The sequence below is a fragment of the Podarcis raffonei genome, chromosome 1, assembly GCF_027172205.1.
Source record: "Podarcis raffonei isolate rPodRaf1 chromosome 1, rPodRaf1.pri, whole genome shotgun sequence".
Taxonomy (NCBI): Eukaryota; Metazoa; Chordata; class Lepidosauria; order Squamata; family Lacertidae; genus Podarcis; species Podarcis raffonei.
In genome coordinates this window covers 96,239,954-96,255,632 of record NC_070602.1, presented here as the reverse complement: position 1 = coordinate 96,255,632, position 15,679 = coordinate 96,239,954, and the positions used below count along the sequence as shown (strand labels likewise).

The 15,679-nt window shown below is 39.2% G+C and overlaps 1 protein-coding gene across 1 annotated transcript in view; it reads left to right on the top strand.

Moving 5' to 3' along the window:
* Positions 1–748: 748 nt before the first annotated feature.
* NCKAP5 (NCK associated protein 5) overlaps positions 749–15,679 on the top strand; it is a 558,169-nt gene continuing 543,238 nt past the window's right edge. The window contains exon 1 of the mRNA XM_053405165.1: positions 749–881. The gene's annotated coding sequence lies outside the window, so the exon portion shown is untranslated. The remainder of the gene's footprint in view (positions 882–15,679) is intronic.

Here is a 15,679-nt window from a genome sequence, read left to right as displayed (position 1 = left end):
CCATCTCAAACTGAGTTCTTTTTGATCCTCTGTGTTCTTAATGGCCCATCTCCCAGGCTATCACCTTAACAAGGGAGGCTAGCCTGACTTAATTAGATTTTAATACTTGCTGATTCCAGGTGATTAGAAGTGTCTAGCACACAGTTTAACACCCAAACCTTAATTAAATTCTACAGCTACTGGACCCAGGAATTGAGAGGAGTCAGTTCCTAGGTCTGAATCACCATGTGTCATTGCTGTAGAATGGAACTGGGAAAGTGATGTAGGCCAATCATTAGCACTAATCCAGGATGGGTTTTCAAGTTAATTTATTGCATGCTCTGGTTTTCCACATAATTAATTATAATATTATTGCATATTCATGCACACACACACCTATGCAAACCAAGCCATGTTACCCTGGCATTGCGTTTAGGACACTGTCCATTACACATCAACCTAAAAATGTGCTTTTACAAATCAGCAAAAAGCCCCATATGATATTACTAGGGATATACTACTCAGTAATTGTTTCAAGTCACTTGTCTTAGAATCAGTGCAATTGTGAGCTGCTAAGCTTTGATTACAAAGGTATCCACTGTTATTTCAGAGTTTGCATTAGCTCTTGGCACTCATCTGAGAGCAATTCAAAGTTGTGACTTTTTGTTGTTCTGAACTATGAAGCCCTAAATGGCTTGAGCTCAGATATAAAAATGAGAGATCATTCAACTCCTCTACTGTGTTTGCATTGCAGGCAGCTGAGGGCAGATAGTGCATTCTGGCTTCAAATGTGAACAAGGAAGGAAAACAGAGAGACACTCCTGGTAGCCTCTCCCTAAGCTTTTAAACTCATTGGGCTAGAAAGTGTATCATTCTCAGAATCAAAGTATCTTCAGGGAGAGGTAAGTCTTTAAGAAAGAAAAAAATGTAAGCAGTCCTAAATGCTGTTATGTGAGTTTTAAACCGAACTTCTACAATGTATTTTGCCTATATTTTCTACCATATTTTCAAAAGTTTTGATGATGCTGAATAAACTTTCACAGTATGTGTCTGCACTTTTAATAGGATCCAACTGAAATCTACTAATGCTGTCACCCCTTCTACTACCATTTAGCCATTTATTTGCCAGAGGTGTGTTAGGCTTTTTACAGCAGTGGCCTCATTTCTTCATAGCAACCTGGAAGATTTAGCTTTTGGAAAGAAAGAATGCTGGAATCCCCAGAGTTTTCTAACCTACTCCAGATTTAAACATTCATTATTTATAACAGCATCCTGGAAACTACTTTGCTCAGGCAATTAATTACAATGACCCAGCTGAACGGAAGATGGTACAATGCCACATGCCGTGCCATGTAATTAGTCACTAGGCCAGCTCTGCACATTAAAATCTACAGACTGTCTTTATTGAGTACAAGAGATCACCGGTCTTATAGATAATGGCTTAGATGGGAATTTTCATTCCTTAAAAGCAGCAGATATTAATGTATGAAATGTAGTACTCCTAATAGTTTGTTCTTGGAGATTACTACTGCTGCAATGTCCAAAGGCAACATATAGCATTTTCATTACCTCCCTGGCTGTCATCTTGAGCGGTCTTTGAAAAGCTTTACAGACTTAAGGGCAACTGAGGCAGTAAATGTTGTTCCAGAATGATCCTCCAGTTTTAAATGCCATCTAGTGACGATTCAATGAGCATAGAAACTGCAAATCCCAGAAAGCGGAGAATATTTCAGTTTTAGGCCTACCGTGTTGATAGTACCCCAAGCACAAATTTGGTACAGTCCCCTACTCCTCCAGATAGGAATGTATGATACCCTAGAGAAAGAGGCTCTGTGTGTATGGAATACCAAGAAGTTTTTCAACTTTCTGTGTTGACTGCTTCCCATTACAAATCAGTGTTACAGGATAGATGAAAAGAAAATAATAACAGCATTGAGCTGTAGTAGTTGTGTGCTGCCCCCCCCCCAGCTTCCTCTAGGCCTCATATAGATAGCCATGGCTTTCAGTGCAAACTACTGCATTTTTTTGCAGTTCTTCCTTACATAAAACAAAAGAACAACGAAAGGTGGTATTATTGGAAAATAGGCCATTGTAAGTAGTTTATTAAAAAAAGGAAATAGTAATATGGCTAGGGATTTTCATGTTTCCTGTGAGCAGAGCCCCATACAGTGGTACCTCAGGTTACAGACACTTCAGGTTACAGGTGCTTCAGGTTACAGACTCCGCTAAACCAGAAATAGTACCTTGGGTTAAGAACTTTGCTTCAGGATGAGAACAGAAATCGCGCGGCAGTGGCAGCGGGAGGCCCCCATTAGCTAAAGTGGTACTTAAGGTTAAGAACAGTTTCAGGTTAAGAACGGACATCCAGAACGAATTGAGTTCTTAACCCAAGGTACTACTGTATTACTTATTGAAGATATGTTGTGTTTTATTACATGGCAGGTACTGTAAGCCAGCTTTCTCCAACACAGTGCCCTTCAGATGTTTTGGACTACAACTCTATCTAGCACTGCCATGATGGGAGTTGTAATCTAAATGATCTGGAAGGCACCAAGCTGGAGAAAGGTGCTCCAGATAACAAAAGACTGATGCTGAGATTTAAACATCATTTGTTTGTTTAATTCATTTAATTCATTTGTACGGATTTCAAAAAGAGCTCCAGGTATTGCGTATGCCTCCCTTTCTGTGATAAACTATATACCGTACTCCTCAAGAGGTACTATCTTTGTTTGATTTAGCTATTTTCACAGCTGAGTAAATTAAAAACAACCATGCCAATTATTGGTTGAACTTCTCTCAATAAAGTGTGAAGCCTGAACTTCACTGAGCTTGACTTGAAGCAGAACATTGGTCAGAGTGGGTTAAGCTTTTTTATATATATATATATATATATATATATACAGAGAGAGAGAGAGAGAGTGTTTAGATGAGTTCATTGCCACATATTAAGTAGCCCAGTGCCTATAAAGGAAGTCAACACAATTTCATTTTGCCTAGGTTTTCCTAGCATTGAGTGGAGATAGTGTGTGTGTGTGTATGTGTACACACACACACACAGAGAGAGAGAGAGAGAGAGAGAGAGAGAGAGAGAGAATCAAGCTTCTCACACTCCTGTTCTTAGAAATGGTATATTCCTTGTTTTTGCTTGTAGACTATAATGATTGTTATCACAGTTAAAAAAAATCTTTTCCTGTATTCCCTTTGATCTTCAAAGAGCACTAGTGTTTCCAGAGGACAAAGAAAGCATAACAAGAATATTTTTATGTGTGTAACCAAGCAGGTGATTTGCTTGCAAAACACACAAGGTGAAGAGTCTTATTTCAATTTCAAGGAAAATATGGAGAAGTCAGAATGGTTATATTCATTCTCCATAGAATAGGTAGTAGTCAACCAAGCTTTACTCAGAATAGACCTGTTGACATATATAGACTTTAGTCATGTTCTTTAATATCAATGTGACTTCTCTGAGTAAAACCCAATGTTTAGTATCTTAGATTTCCTTCCATTTCTGTTCATGAGCAAAGGCACCCAAACCATAGTTAGAATCTACCCATACTCTATGAGGCGGTCTATGGGCAAGTTCCTACACTACTGCCCATGCATATGTGTGCCTGTGGGAGCTACATTTGGCAACCCCAGAAACACAGCAGGCTATAAAAACTGATGTTTCAACATGTTCAGTTTCTTGGGATAACATATAAGCACCCAGAGCAAATCATCATTATCATCACCGTTAAGACCTGGGTAGAAAAAATAATAATTTTATTTTTGTGATGAGTGAATAGAGAAATAGACATTTGGGTTTTGTGGAGCACTTAAAGAATGAATAAGTTTACAGTAGTAATATGCAGAAGAAGATATTGTCCAATCAGTTTGATTACTCATTTCCTGAAGTGCCAGCTAAGGTAATAGCTAGAGAGCTAAACAAGGCTTGATCAGAAGTGGTTTAAAATGCTGCTTTATTGTGTCTCCCCACATGTCGCAAGAACTGAATAAGGATGATAAATCAGTTCAAGCTGCTATTGAAAGCGGACAGATGATGGAGTTGGATCTGCATTGTAGCACATATGAAGCTACTGAACAACACATATAACATGAGATGCCCAGTTTACAGCAGGCAAATAAAAGTTAGAGCAGGTGCTGCAAAACTCTTAACATGTTGTGATTTCATGGTGGGATTCTGATCCACTTTATACACATTTTAAATATTTATTTATTCATTGATTTGATTTATTATACCCTACTCTTCAACAGATTTCCAGGGCAGTTTGCAAAAACTTAAGATTACAAATTGAAACAAAAGCAAAAAAGCACATTAAAACAACACAGTATAACAGCAGTCAGCAGAATTAAAAGCAAAACTTCCGAACATTGTGAAGGCAATGCAGAGAGTATTTAATAGCCTGGTATTTTTTTAAAAAAATATATTTGTCTGCTGTTGAACCACGACTTCCTGGGTGAGAACATTCCATAGCCAGAGTGCAATAACCATATAAAGCCTGTCCCTTATAGTCTTCAATGGTGGTAGTATTCAAATGGTGTCGAAAAAGCTATGGGTAAGCACTTGCGGAGGAAACAACTGTAAATCTTATACGTTTTATTTGTGGAGCCAACAGACTCTTAAGGCACTTCAGTCATAAACCATAGGATGGACTTTCAAGGTTTAAGAAAGCCCCCAGCACTTTGAATTGAACCCAGAAATGAGCTGCAAGCCAGTGCAGTTGGAGAAGCACAACTATTTTCAGCTTCAATTTTGACCAAGCATGGAATTACATTGTTGGAAAAATATTTGGACCCAATACCCCGTGAGTTCATCCTGGACGGCCAGTAAGATCCAAACTCCAATTTTCAAGTCAAGCAGGACATTTATTTAGACGTTGCAAGGCCAGTGAGACATAACCTCAACCAGCAAGTAGTTGACGGTAGCACACCGGGTATGAAAACAGAACAACCATTTATACACTTACAAGCAAAGGTTTGATCAGGAGGCATAGCAATTTTATTATCTTTCCCTCCTTTGTCCTTAACAGTTATAGCAATAGCTCCTGCATACATGTCATTCCATTCTTCTGCCATGGTTTTCTTGCACATACAACCTTCATTTTCTTGGTCTTTCTCATACACATTTTAATATTTATTCTATAATTCAGTAATTTCAATAATTATCCAACACCACCACAGTGGTATACACATATGGTTTTGAGATAAGGTGATTTAGAGCAGTTATCTTCAACCTTTTCAGACCCAAGACCCACTTTTAACTCAAACATACATTTGGAGACCCATTTCTTTGTATGGTGATAGTGCTCCTGTTATGAGCCACTTTGGATCAAGCCTTGGCCCAGTAGTGGGTCCCAACCCACCTGCTGAAGACCAGTGATTTAGAGCATCCATTGTCAACTGGTGGGTTAGGATCCATGAGCTCTTGGGCCAACTGCATTGCAAACTGTAGGCACAGTTGGCTTTTATCCTCAGTTGGCAGACCAGGCTATGCTCATTGTCTGGGCAGTTGAAATTTTGTTTTGGTAGGTTGTCCTGCCCTGCAGTGCAGCCGGCTGGGGAATTTAGAATGGCTGGCCACTGGGAAGTGACTGCTCACACCTTGTGAGTGGAAAGCTGCCTGTGAGGGGCCACAACCATCACCCACCCAGAAGGATCCATGAAAGGATCGTGTCTGACCTAAGCTAGGTCATACCAGTGCTGCTACAGTTATACACAAATGTGGTAACAAAAAATTAAGAAATGAGTCCCATTATGCGAGCTTGAGGTAAAGCATGGTTGAAGACCAGTGATATAGAGCACTGAGCTATGAATGGAATAGGAAAGCTCAGATATTTGGGTAGGCTTTAAGTCCTCACAAAGCAGCTGAGTCTCTCATCCAGTACTCTAAGCTTGCCACTTGTCCATTATTTCATGAAATATATTTAGTATTAAAATCTAATATTAATAAATAAGGAACAGTTAGCCAACCTACAGGACCCCACTCATAGGGATAATTTAGACGTTGCATAAGCCTGGTAGGGTTGGAGATGCGTCCATGGTTTGTTTGTCTAGCAGACAATTTTATGAGAAAGTATGTCAGGCATACTTTTTTGAGAAGCAAATGTCATCCTTGCTTTTGTTTTATTTTCCCCAAGGGTACTAATTCCTTATAACTGGCATCACTGACAGTACTACTACTGAAGGGCAAACAAAGGAAAATGTGAAGGAAAGAAAAGATAGTTCTGAGTAGTAGGCAGTGATACTGTTGAACCCTGCAGACAAAAAAGGGGATAAACTTTGTGTGCAAAAAAATGGGGTCAAATAATCCTATGAAAAGGTTAGTACTGTATCTAGTAAAATCAGGAGGAAGAGAATGTAGATGTCAGGGAAAATTGGGAGACATGTTTGTGACGAATGTGAGTCAGAAATGGAGGCTGGAGATGTAGAGAATAATACAGCACATAAGAGCACTGGATTTCACAGAAGTATTCCTAAGTGTCTTGCTTTGATCCTGAGCACAGTTAGGTAGATATACATTCCTCTGAAATCAAGTAGATGTGCCTGGGAAATGGGTACACATCACAAGTGCAATGGTAGTTCCAAGGTATGTAGACCACAATTGCATCTAGAACCATGCACATTTCACCTAATGATAGTGAGATTCTTGACATACTCAACTTTGAAGTTTATAAAAATCATCCTCTGCAAACATCAAGGGTACCAAGGGTAGACAGATGTTGTGTGCTTGGTAATATATGGAAAACAATGAAAGTACTTGGTACACAGTGGCAGATAGGGAGGAGCAATTTTAGTCCAGTTCAGGCACTAGGATTGCAGAATCTATAACATCACAAAGGGATTACTGAATAGGGTCAAGAATGGGATATGAAGAATGGGACTGTAACTGAGCTACAAGACAAGTTAAAAACAAAACCCTCCCATTTTGTCAATAATTATATTTCTGTTGAAATTAGACATCATGTTACAAAGGATAATACAGTCCAATGGCAGACCAATCTAGTAAAGTAAACATGACAGAATAAAATGCAGGAAGAGCAAAATAATAACATTTAAAAAATGTCTGTAGGAAGAGACAGGGCTGGACACTTTAAAAGTTTGTTGAATAAAAGTATTTCCAGTTGTATAAGATCTGCACATTTATGACAAGATGTTTTTAAGTAGTTATAAAAATTTGGAGAACTTGCACATTTGCAAACTTTGGTTAAGAACAAAGCTACTGTTCAGCAAAAGCAAACCATTCCTCCAATTTGCTTGTGTTTGCTTAGAAGTGAAGATGGGAGATGGCATGCCTACCTCTAAAAGCACAGTGTGTCTCCTACCCATCTAGAGGTACAAGTTCATTCTTGATTTTTTTATGTATTCTTTTTCTTGCTCATGGCATGGGTGGATTTGTTACAGCAAAGAAGATGACTAAACTTGGCCTGTGCCCTGTGTTAAATTTACAGGTTGAAACTGCAAGTATCAGATTTATTTCTATTTGTATTTATTAACCACACACCTTGTCTTCAAACCTGCAGTGATAGTGCCCCACAAAATAAGATTAGATTATTACCTTGACAGGCCTATAGATGGGCTGTACTTGCCCTATGAATGAGGCATATAAAATCCCCTGCCATTCTGGCTTTGATTTCAGTGGGTCTACTCTGATTATGACTTAGTTGGATGTCTCCCCAAGACAGGGATGTGGAACTTGTGGTTCCCCAGATGTTGATGAACTACAACTCCCATCATCCCATGCTAGTGGAAGTTGGAGTCAAACTTTATCTGGAGGGCCACAGGTTTCCCATTCTTGCTTTATGTACTTCTTAAAATTGCCTGTAAATACTTGTGTGAGTATGAAGCATGTTGTAATTTAAAATAATTTGGTACGTCAATGCAGACTTGTCTTTTTTCCCATCCACATTTCTTGAGCATCAGGTTTGTGGAAACATTGGAAATACAACATAGCATGTTGGGGTTGAGAGTTAGAGTGTTGTATTTTGACATGAGAAGACAGGTTAACAATCTTTTTTCAGCCTTGCTACCTGGGTGACCTTGGGCAATTTGTTGTTACTTCCATTTTAACCAAATTCATAGGGCTGTTGCAAGGATGACAAGAGTACTCTGCCCACCAAAAATGGGTTTAGAAACAGTTGTTGTTATTAGAAACCTTGTTCTTTAATAACTTTATATAATTCTTATTGAAAGGTGAATAGCATTACTAATAGCACTAGAATTAAGAATGGGTCTAGATGTTCTCAATGATACTATATCCTAAAGTGATAGATATTCAGTGGGTGGAGAGACTTATAAATCCAGATTTTTCATAGTAGTAAATGAGAAGGTAGCATATGTTTCCTCCAGTTTTTCTGCTTTTTGCAGCTATCTATCTTACTCACATGTATATCCCACCTTTCTTGCATCATGGAACCTAAACTGGGATAAATATGGTCTCCAGGCACTGATCAGACCCAGACCTGCTTAGCTTCAGCAAGCTGACAGCCACATGTGCCTCCAGATCATATTCTGGCTCTCACCATACCACAAAACCCAGACTAGATCAGGCCATAACAAATCTAGATTTCTTCAAATGAGACAGCATCATCATCACATTTAATTTATTTGTATCCCACCCTTCCCTTCCTTTCACAGGAGCTTAGGACAATAAACAACATCAAAATGTAACCCATACAAATGTTTAGATAAGCTCAGGTAAGAGCCACCTTTGGCCCTTTAGTTAATGCGCACATACAGTACTACAAACATTAATTAATTACAGACATTATTCTTTGGAAAGTCCCTGTTAGATTTCCCTTCCCCTTCTGTGCTCTGTATTAATGTTAACAGTTGTATAATCTTGAGCAAAAGACAGTTGTTTCATTAATTTATGCTCATGTTGTGATCATATTTACCTCTCTTTTTTGAAGGGAGAGGAGCTTTAATTACACCTCCAGTTAATTATCTCTGATACATGTTCAACCTCCAAATGCATATTGATGACATGATGCCATTTCCTAATTATCATAATTGCAGCTTCATTTGAGTGGTTAGAGGCTAAATGTGCTGATGTTTGTAGAAGTCTTTGAGCATTGGTATTAAAGCAATATGGGAACAAAGTTATGCATACATTTAATATAATCATCTGTAGGAACAAAGGAGGGGGGAACACTATAAAAGCATTTAGCTACAAAGTACTTTTATTAATCTTCATAAGCCACCCACCATCCTTTCAAGTTACTACATCTTCCATGGCCCCTCCTACCCGCCCAGCATTATACTCAAGTCCTAGTTTAGTAATTGCAGTGAGATCATGAGCCATATGTCTGGGACACAAACCTTTTTAGAGACTCCTGTAGTGATGGTCCAATATCTTCTTAGGGACAGAACAGTAACCACCTTCTGTTTCAGTCAGTGGTATAAATAGTTTTCTATACACCAGACTTCCTCAATCTGTGTAGCTCCATGGTGTGTGCTTGCATCACTGAAGTGAAGTCTCTTGGGCCCAAGCCTGAGTAGTGTGTATGGAAGTCCTGGACTTCCCAGACGACAAGATACTTCATTGGCCTCACTCATGTGGTCCAAAGGCACCAGCTTGCCAGAAAGAGGCATATAAGACACCATCCAACTGCCTTAGGTACTCAACTCAGGATTTGTGTAGGGTTTACTCAGGACTTTTTTCAGCTGGAACTCACCGGAACTCAGTTCTGTCTCTTCTCAGGTGGGTGCCATTGGCATTCTAAGAGAATGAGGAAGGCATTCATGGTGAGTTCTGGTACCTATTTTTCTAGAAAAATAGCACTGAGTTTACCCCTTAGCCTTTCCTTCTCCTGAAGATATCCCACAATGCAGCAGGTGCAGATATTCGCTCACCATGTATTCCTGAAGGCTTTCTCACAAATGAGAGACATATGACAAGACAGCAGAGGTTTGGGATCAGAGTTTTCCTTCTTCTAGATAGCCTACCTTTCCAGGTTGTTGCTTCCCATCTGTTGAATGTAATGCATGAACACTCCTAAAACCATCTTCTTGTGGACAATATTGTTCACAGAAGTCTGGAAGCTTTTTTTCAATGTGATGTCTGATATTTATGAGGGCATTCATTGGCATCCATAGGACATGAACTATATGTACTACTGGGTACAAAACTACAGCATGTAGGTATACAGTCTTATTAAAGTAGCAGGAGTTAGCAAAATATATGCAGACAACTCTATTTCTCTTTCTTGATATTGATTTGTGTATTTCCATTGCCAATCTCTAGCTTGCCCTATGAACAGGAAAATATAGTGTAATCTCACTTGCATTAAAAGCCTACCTATTTCCTGTTATTTTGTACATTGTTGGCATGAATGACTGCATGAAGAATATACAGGAGTATTATGAAAGACAGGAGTACTTTTACCTTTACATGACAAGCCCTGGTTACATCTGCTAGCAGCTTTCTGCCAAGTTTTTAGAATGAAAATTGCTTTAAAGCTCTTACATGTGAATCATGTTCTGTCTAGTTTTGTTGGTCCTCCTTTCATGTCCTGAAAATAATTTATTATAAAAATGGTGTGTTAAGGTATGTTAAAGTAAACTTTTTTCTTTCTTTTAAGGCTGACATTATCACTCCAGGGCATCAGGCATCAAATTTTGAGTCACCTCAGGACTCAGATGCCTTTTGAGGGGGAAATAATTTGGATTAATTTAATCCCACCCTTTCTTACTTTTGCACTTCCAGTTTTTTAGTTGTCTGAAGCTGTACCTTTGACATTTTGACTTCTCCCTTGTAATATACACCTTAGGTCTCCTTTTGTGTGAAGTTATATACATAAATAAATCTAATCTGATCTAATTCATGATCTAAATCTGAGCCAATCACAGTGTGAGGAGACACAATGAGTTAGACATGATGTTGGCTCAGCCTTCAAATTAGAACAAAGACAATAGGGCAAAAAGTGCCACCTAATGTGTGATATGTCAGCAAGAGCATGTTCCCACTGCACTCATGTAAAGGCATCGTGACACATAGGCCAGTGAAATGTAGTGATGGACTGGAGTGCAGCACAAGCCAGATGAGCCATAACTAGGGATGTTAAGAAGGCAGCAATTTTTGATTCTACCTGTATTTATCACAATCAGTGCTGTTTTCATTCCATAGCAGTTCAGTTTCCACTATATACTATGAAATTTGGCTCACTACCCACTAATTGATTTATTTACATAACTTACACAACATACAATTCATCTTAATATAAGGGAAACTACTATATATCATTTGTGGACATAAAAACAATGTTGTGAACAAATACTGATTGTATTTGCTTTACTGATTTCCGTTCATGACCACATACAACCTGCAGCAATTTCCACTTCCTTTTCTGTTTTCATATGAATTCCCCAACATTCCTAGTCACCAGAATGCTGGAAGCACCCAACCTGTCTTAAAAGGAGAGGGAGGAGAAAAGGAATTCCCTAAATATTCCAAAAGTGGAGATGTCATCTTCAGAACATTTTCAGCAGGCCCTGAAAACAATAACACCAGGGCAGCATTGGAATAGCATGCCTCTTTCAAAACAACAACAACAGCAACAACAAAAAGCCCTTCTCAAAGAACAGCATAGGTATCCCCTAGTTGACTTCTGCCCTAGGAAAGTTTGTCAGCACCCCCAGCACGCCACTATTTCCAAATATTTCCACAAAAGTGTTTTGTAACTTGATTAATAAATGCACAGCATTTGTGTAGCAGAAAATTAGTTTTCCATTCTCTGTGGAGTTACTGCTCTGCCATAAATTAGATTCTCATTCTCTGCAGGGTTCCTCCTTTGCCATAAGTTCGCTTACTCTGTATAACTCTTTTGCTCCCCTCTACCAGCAACACACCGGCAGCCTGGGGAATGGAAGGAAGACAGTGGAGAATTGCCATTAGAAACGGTGAAACAGTCCTTGCTTGTTTATGTCTTTGCTCCGGAAGGATTGATTATCTTTCTTCTGATAGCTGCCATTTTATTTATATATACTGTTTGAAATTTCAAAGTAGCACTTCTGCACTTTTACTCTCCTTGGAGCTATTAAGTGACTTAATAATAAGTGTTTAAATATTTTCTCAGTTATGAAAGCCTCTTTTTGTGGGAGGGTGTGGGTGTATAAAACAGCAGTCAGAAAACTCTGTTAGTTTACAGCTTTGCTAAGGCTTGTACCAACAACATTTAGGTTTGTCATTGTTGCATTGAGACTCTACTAACCTAGGCCATCCATATATTAATTTAAAAGGTGGAAGGCTAAAGGTCAGAAATCCTACAAGTTGTGAGTCATCATGTGGAAACTCCTTGCTGCTCCCACAGTGCTAACTTTACCCAGTGAGTCATTCTCTGCAGCCTTCTTAGAATGTCACATATGGAAATTGAGGGTTATTCCTCCGCCCCCATGTTTCAGACCTCATATTGTGATGCCATAGGATTGCAAATCTGGGTTCAAAGGTACACACCAGTGTAGCAACAAGGATCACACATTCAAGATTATAACTGAAATTATTTAAGGCCTCATCTGCACTATACATTTAAAGTAGTAGTATATCAATTTAAGCAGTCATGGCTTCCTCCAAAAAATTCTGGGAACTGTAGTCTGTTAAGGGTGCTTAACAGAACTACAGTTCCCACAAGTCACAGAACTACAATCCATCTTCTGAGGGAACTCTGCGACTTCTAGCTCTGTGAGAGAAATGGTGGTCTCCTAACAAGCCTCAGCATCCTAAACAAGCTACAGTTCCCAGGATTCTTTGCAGGTATGGTACTGCTTTTCCATAAGCCACATTGACCAATACATGGACCGTAGAGACAATGGCCTGGTTAACAAATCATACTAAGCCAAACTATGGCTTACCAGACCACATTACTGTGCAGGCAGCCAGAGTGGAGCTACCAACTGCTTTGTCCTTTTGTCCTGCTTTGTTGTTATGCTGTGCTGAGCAAAGGCAAGGTTTGACTCAGTATGTTGTCTGAGCCAGGGCTCATGGTTAAGGGCTCTCTTCATGAACCATGTTTTGTTTGCCTCCGTTTTCTAGGGGAGAGCACAACTGATGTTAAATGTAAGGTTGTCACCCTTTTCAACTTGTTTTTGTAAGCATTCAGTATTGTCTCATAACAAGTGCCACTGTTGCCCATCTCTGCCTGCTTATTATTATGGCTTTACCAGCTGCTAAGGTGCCAACCAAGGCCTTCCTTATCAACTAGCAAGAACTTATCATCCAGTCAAGCCTTTCTCCTTCATTAGCAGCCAGCTGCACTTTTCTTTAAAGAAAGCTTTACAAGACTCTGAAGTTCATCTCTAATTTTTTCATTTTTCCATCTCACTATTCAGATGCATTCATGTGCTTGCAACTCTGAATGTTTATAGAATCACAAATCGATATGAAGCAATGTAATCAAATACTTGTGCCATGGTTTAGAAATCATTATGGCTTTGGCAATAATGGCAGCAGCGGCAACCACCACCACCACAACATTGACCTCTACAGGTCAATGACAGGCTAATTCTTTAGAACTTGGAGCATAAATGAAAGTTCTAAACCGTCAGTGGTGTGGCAGAAAGGTGGTTTTAAATGATGGCAGATGTTTGAGAAAAACAGGGATGACGAGGCACTGAGAGAAGAATGGTGCTTTGAAACAATAGTAGAGGTTTGAGTAAAGGGAGGATGAAAATATGCTGAGTAAGAAAAAGTGGCCACTTTAAACAATGGCAAACGTTTGAATAAAGCAAGGATAGAGGAATACTGAGAGGGGATAGTGGTGATTAAAACTTTGGCAGATATTTGAGCAAGTAGGGAGTGACACTGAAGTGGGGGGAGTGGCAGTTTAAAACAAGGTTTGAGCACAGCAAGAAGGGAGTTTATAAAAGCTCTATTCTGTTAGCTTTTTGGTGTTGGCTTCTGTGTTGCACCCATCTCTGATATTTTACTGTGGGCAGTTGGGGGTGGGGAGAAACTGCCATTTCCCTCTCAGTATATCTGCACCTCCACTTCACTCAAAAATTTATCACTTTTTCCCTTTCGGTATTTCTACTTTTTTGCTGTTCTCAAACTTCTCCCTCTTCCATTCCTCAGCCTTCTCATGTGAGAGAGATAAAGGATGTGGAGCCCTGAAATATTAAATAGTACCTTCACACAATGTATTTCACATTGTATTTTATTAACAAGCAAATACCCACAACATCCATCAAATGAGGGTGGAGCAGAAGGCACGGACAAAGAAAAACAAGGGCTGGGATTGGGAAGGTGGAACGTGAGCTTAGAAGTTACATGGAGTGCAAAGGGGAAGCTAAAGGAGATTAATGTGTGGGAAGTGGCAGGGGGTGGCAAGTGGATTGAGTAGGGGTGCATATCCTAATAATGCATAATTCTTTTACTTTCCTTAAAATCCTTACGTTATTTTTTTGCTGGAAAATATGGTTTTACTATCATTATATAGACTAAGTCTCAAGAGCTGCAAGCATTTCAGTCATGTCCAGCTTACTCTTACCAGTCACAGTATCTGAGGTGGTGTGTCACTGCTTTGCCATCCTGCCTGCTGCGGTGGCACTGCTGCTTGTCGGGACTGGGATGGGTTCCAAATAATAAGCATACATTTTCCATAAATTGCCAACTTAGAAACATGAGTTAAAAATAAGAATTGACATCAACGTAGCGATAAACCCACCTGAGAACCCATTCTGCAACTCAGTGGGATCTATATGCATTTATAAAGTTCCTGGTCACCATTAAACCACCAAATTTCCCAGGAAGTCAGCACAAAGAGAATTGCATGGTGAATGCTTAGAATTTCAAGGCTCTTAAGCATTAATTTCAAAAGAATTGCACGCAGCCAACTTGTTAAATCATGCAACTCTTTGATAAAGTAAGTGGGGGGTTCTGCCTATATAATGTGTGTTTCCTTTTCAACACAACAACCCTTAAGTGCTTCATTTTTCTGCACCTGGCAACTGTTGTTAAAATTTCTGCATCAGGACTGTCAACATATATTTATGGAAAACAGTCTTCATTGTATTCTAGCCAGAGAATAATCTCCTTTTCTTTGGTGCCTTCATTCTTCTTGATACGCTGGTAGCGATGGTGGTGATGGCGACAAGTGAACATTTAAGCAGCTACAGTTTCACAGGCTCCTACTTACACTACAAAACACACACAAAAGGGGAGGGGGGAAGCCAGATATTCTTAGATGCTATGACTTTGTTCAGAAAAAAAAACCCTGTTATGTATTGGCTTTAAACCATGAATTTCTGATTTTGCTGTATTCTAAAAGCTCCTTTGAGCCCAAAGTTAAGCACATCTAATTCAGACTAAATTCAGTAGCAAACATCAAGGCACATTCTTAGTTCTCCCCTGGGAATAAAGATACCATAAAGTGTTTAATTTTGGGTAGATGAGACCCCAGCTCTTATATTTACTGTGTGATTTCCCTAGAGTTCTTTTCCCAGTCGTCCCAAACATTTCTTTGGTGTATGTTTTCTCAGCTTTTACAATGGCTATACTTCAGCAATATTTGCTAAACAGTTAAAAAAATTAGGTGTGCCCTTACTTTGAACAGGTAGGACACATTTAGAGTACATACCTGTGCATACATCTTAAGACTCACGGAATAAAATAAGACCAAATTCAATGTAGACTTTCATAGGATGACACTGAATTTATTTAGCAACAAAAACCTTCTGCCTCCCAGCCCAATGCACAGTCACTCAGAAG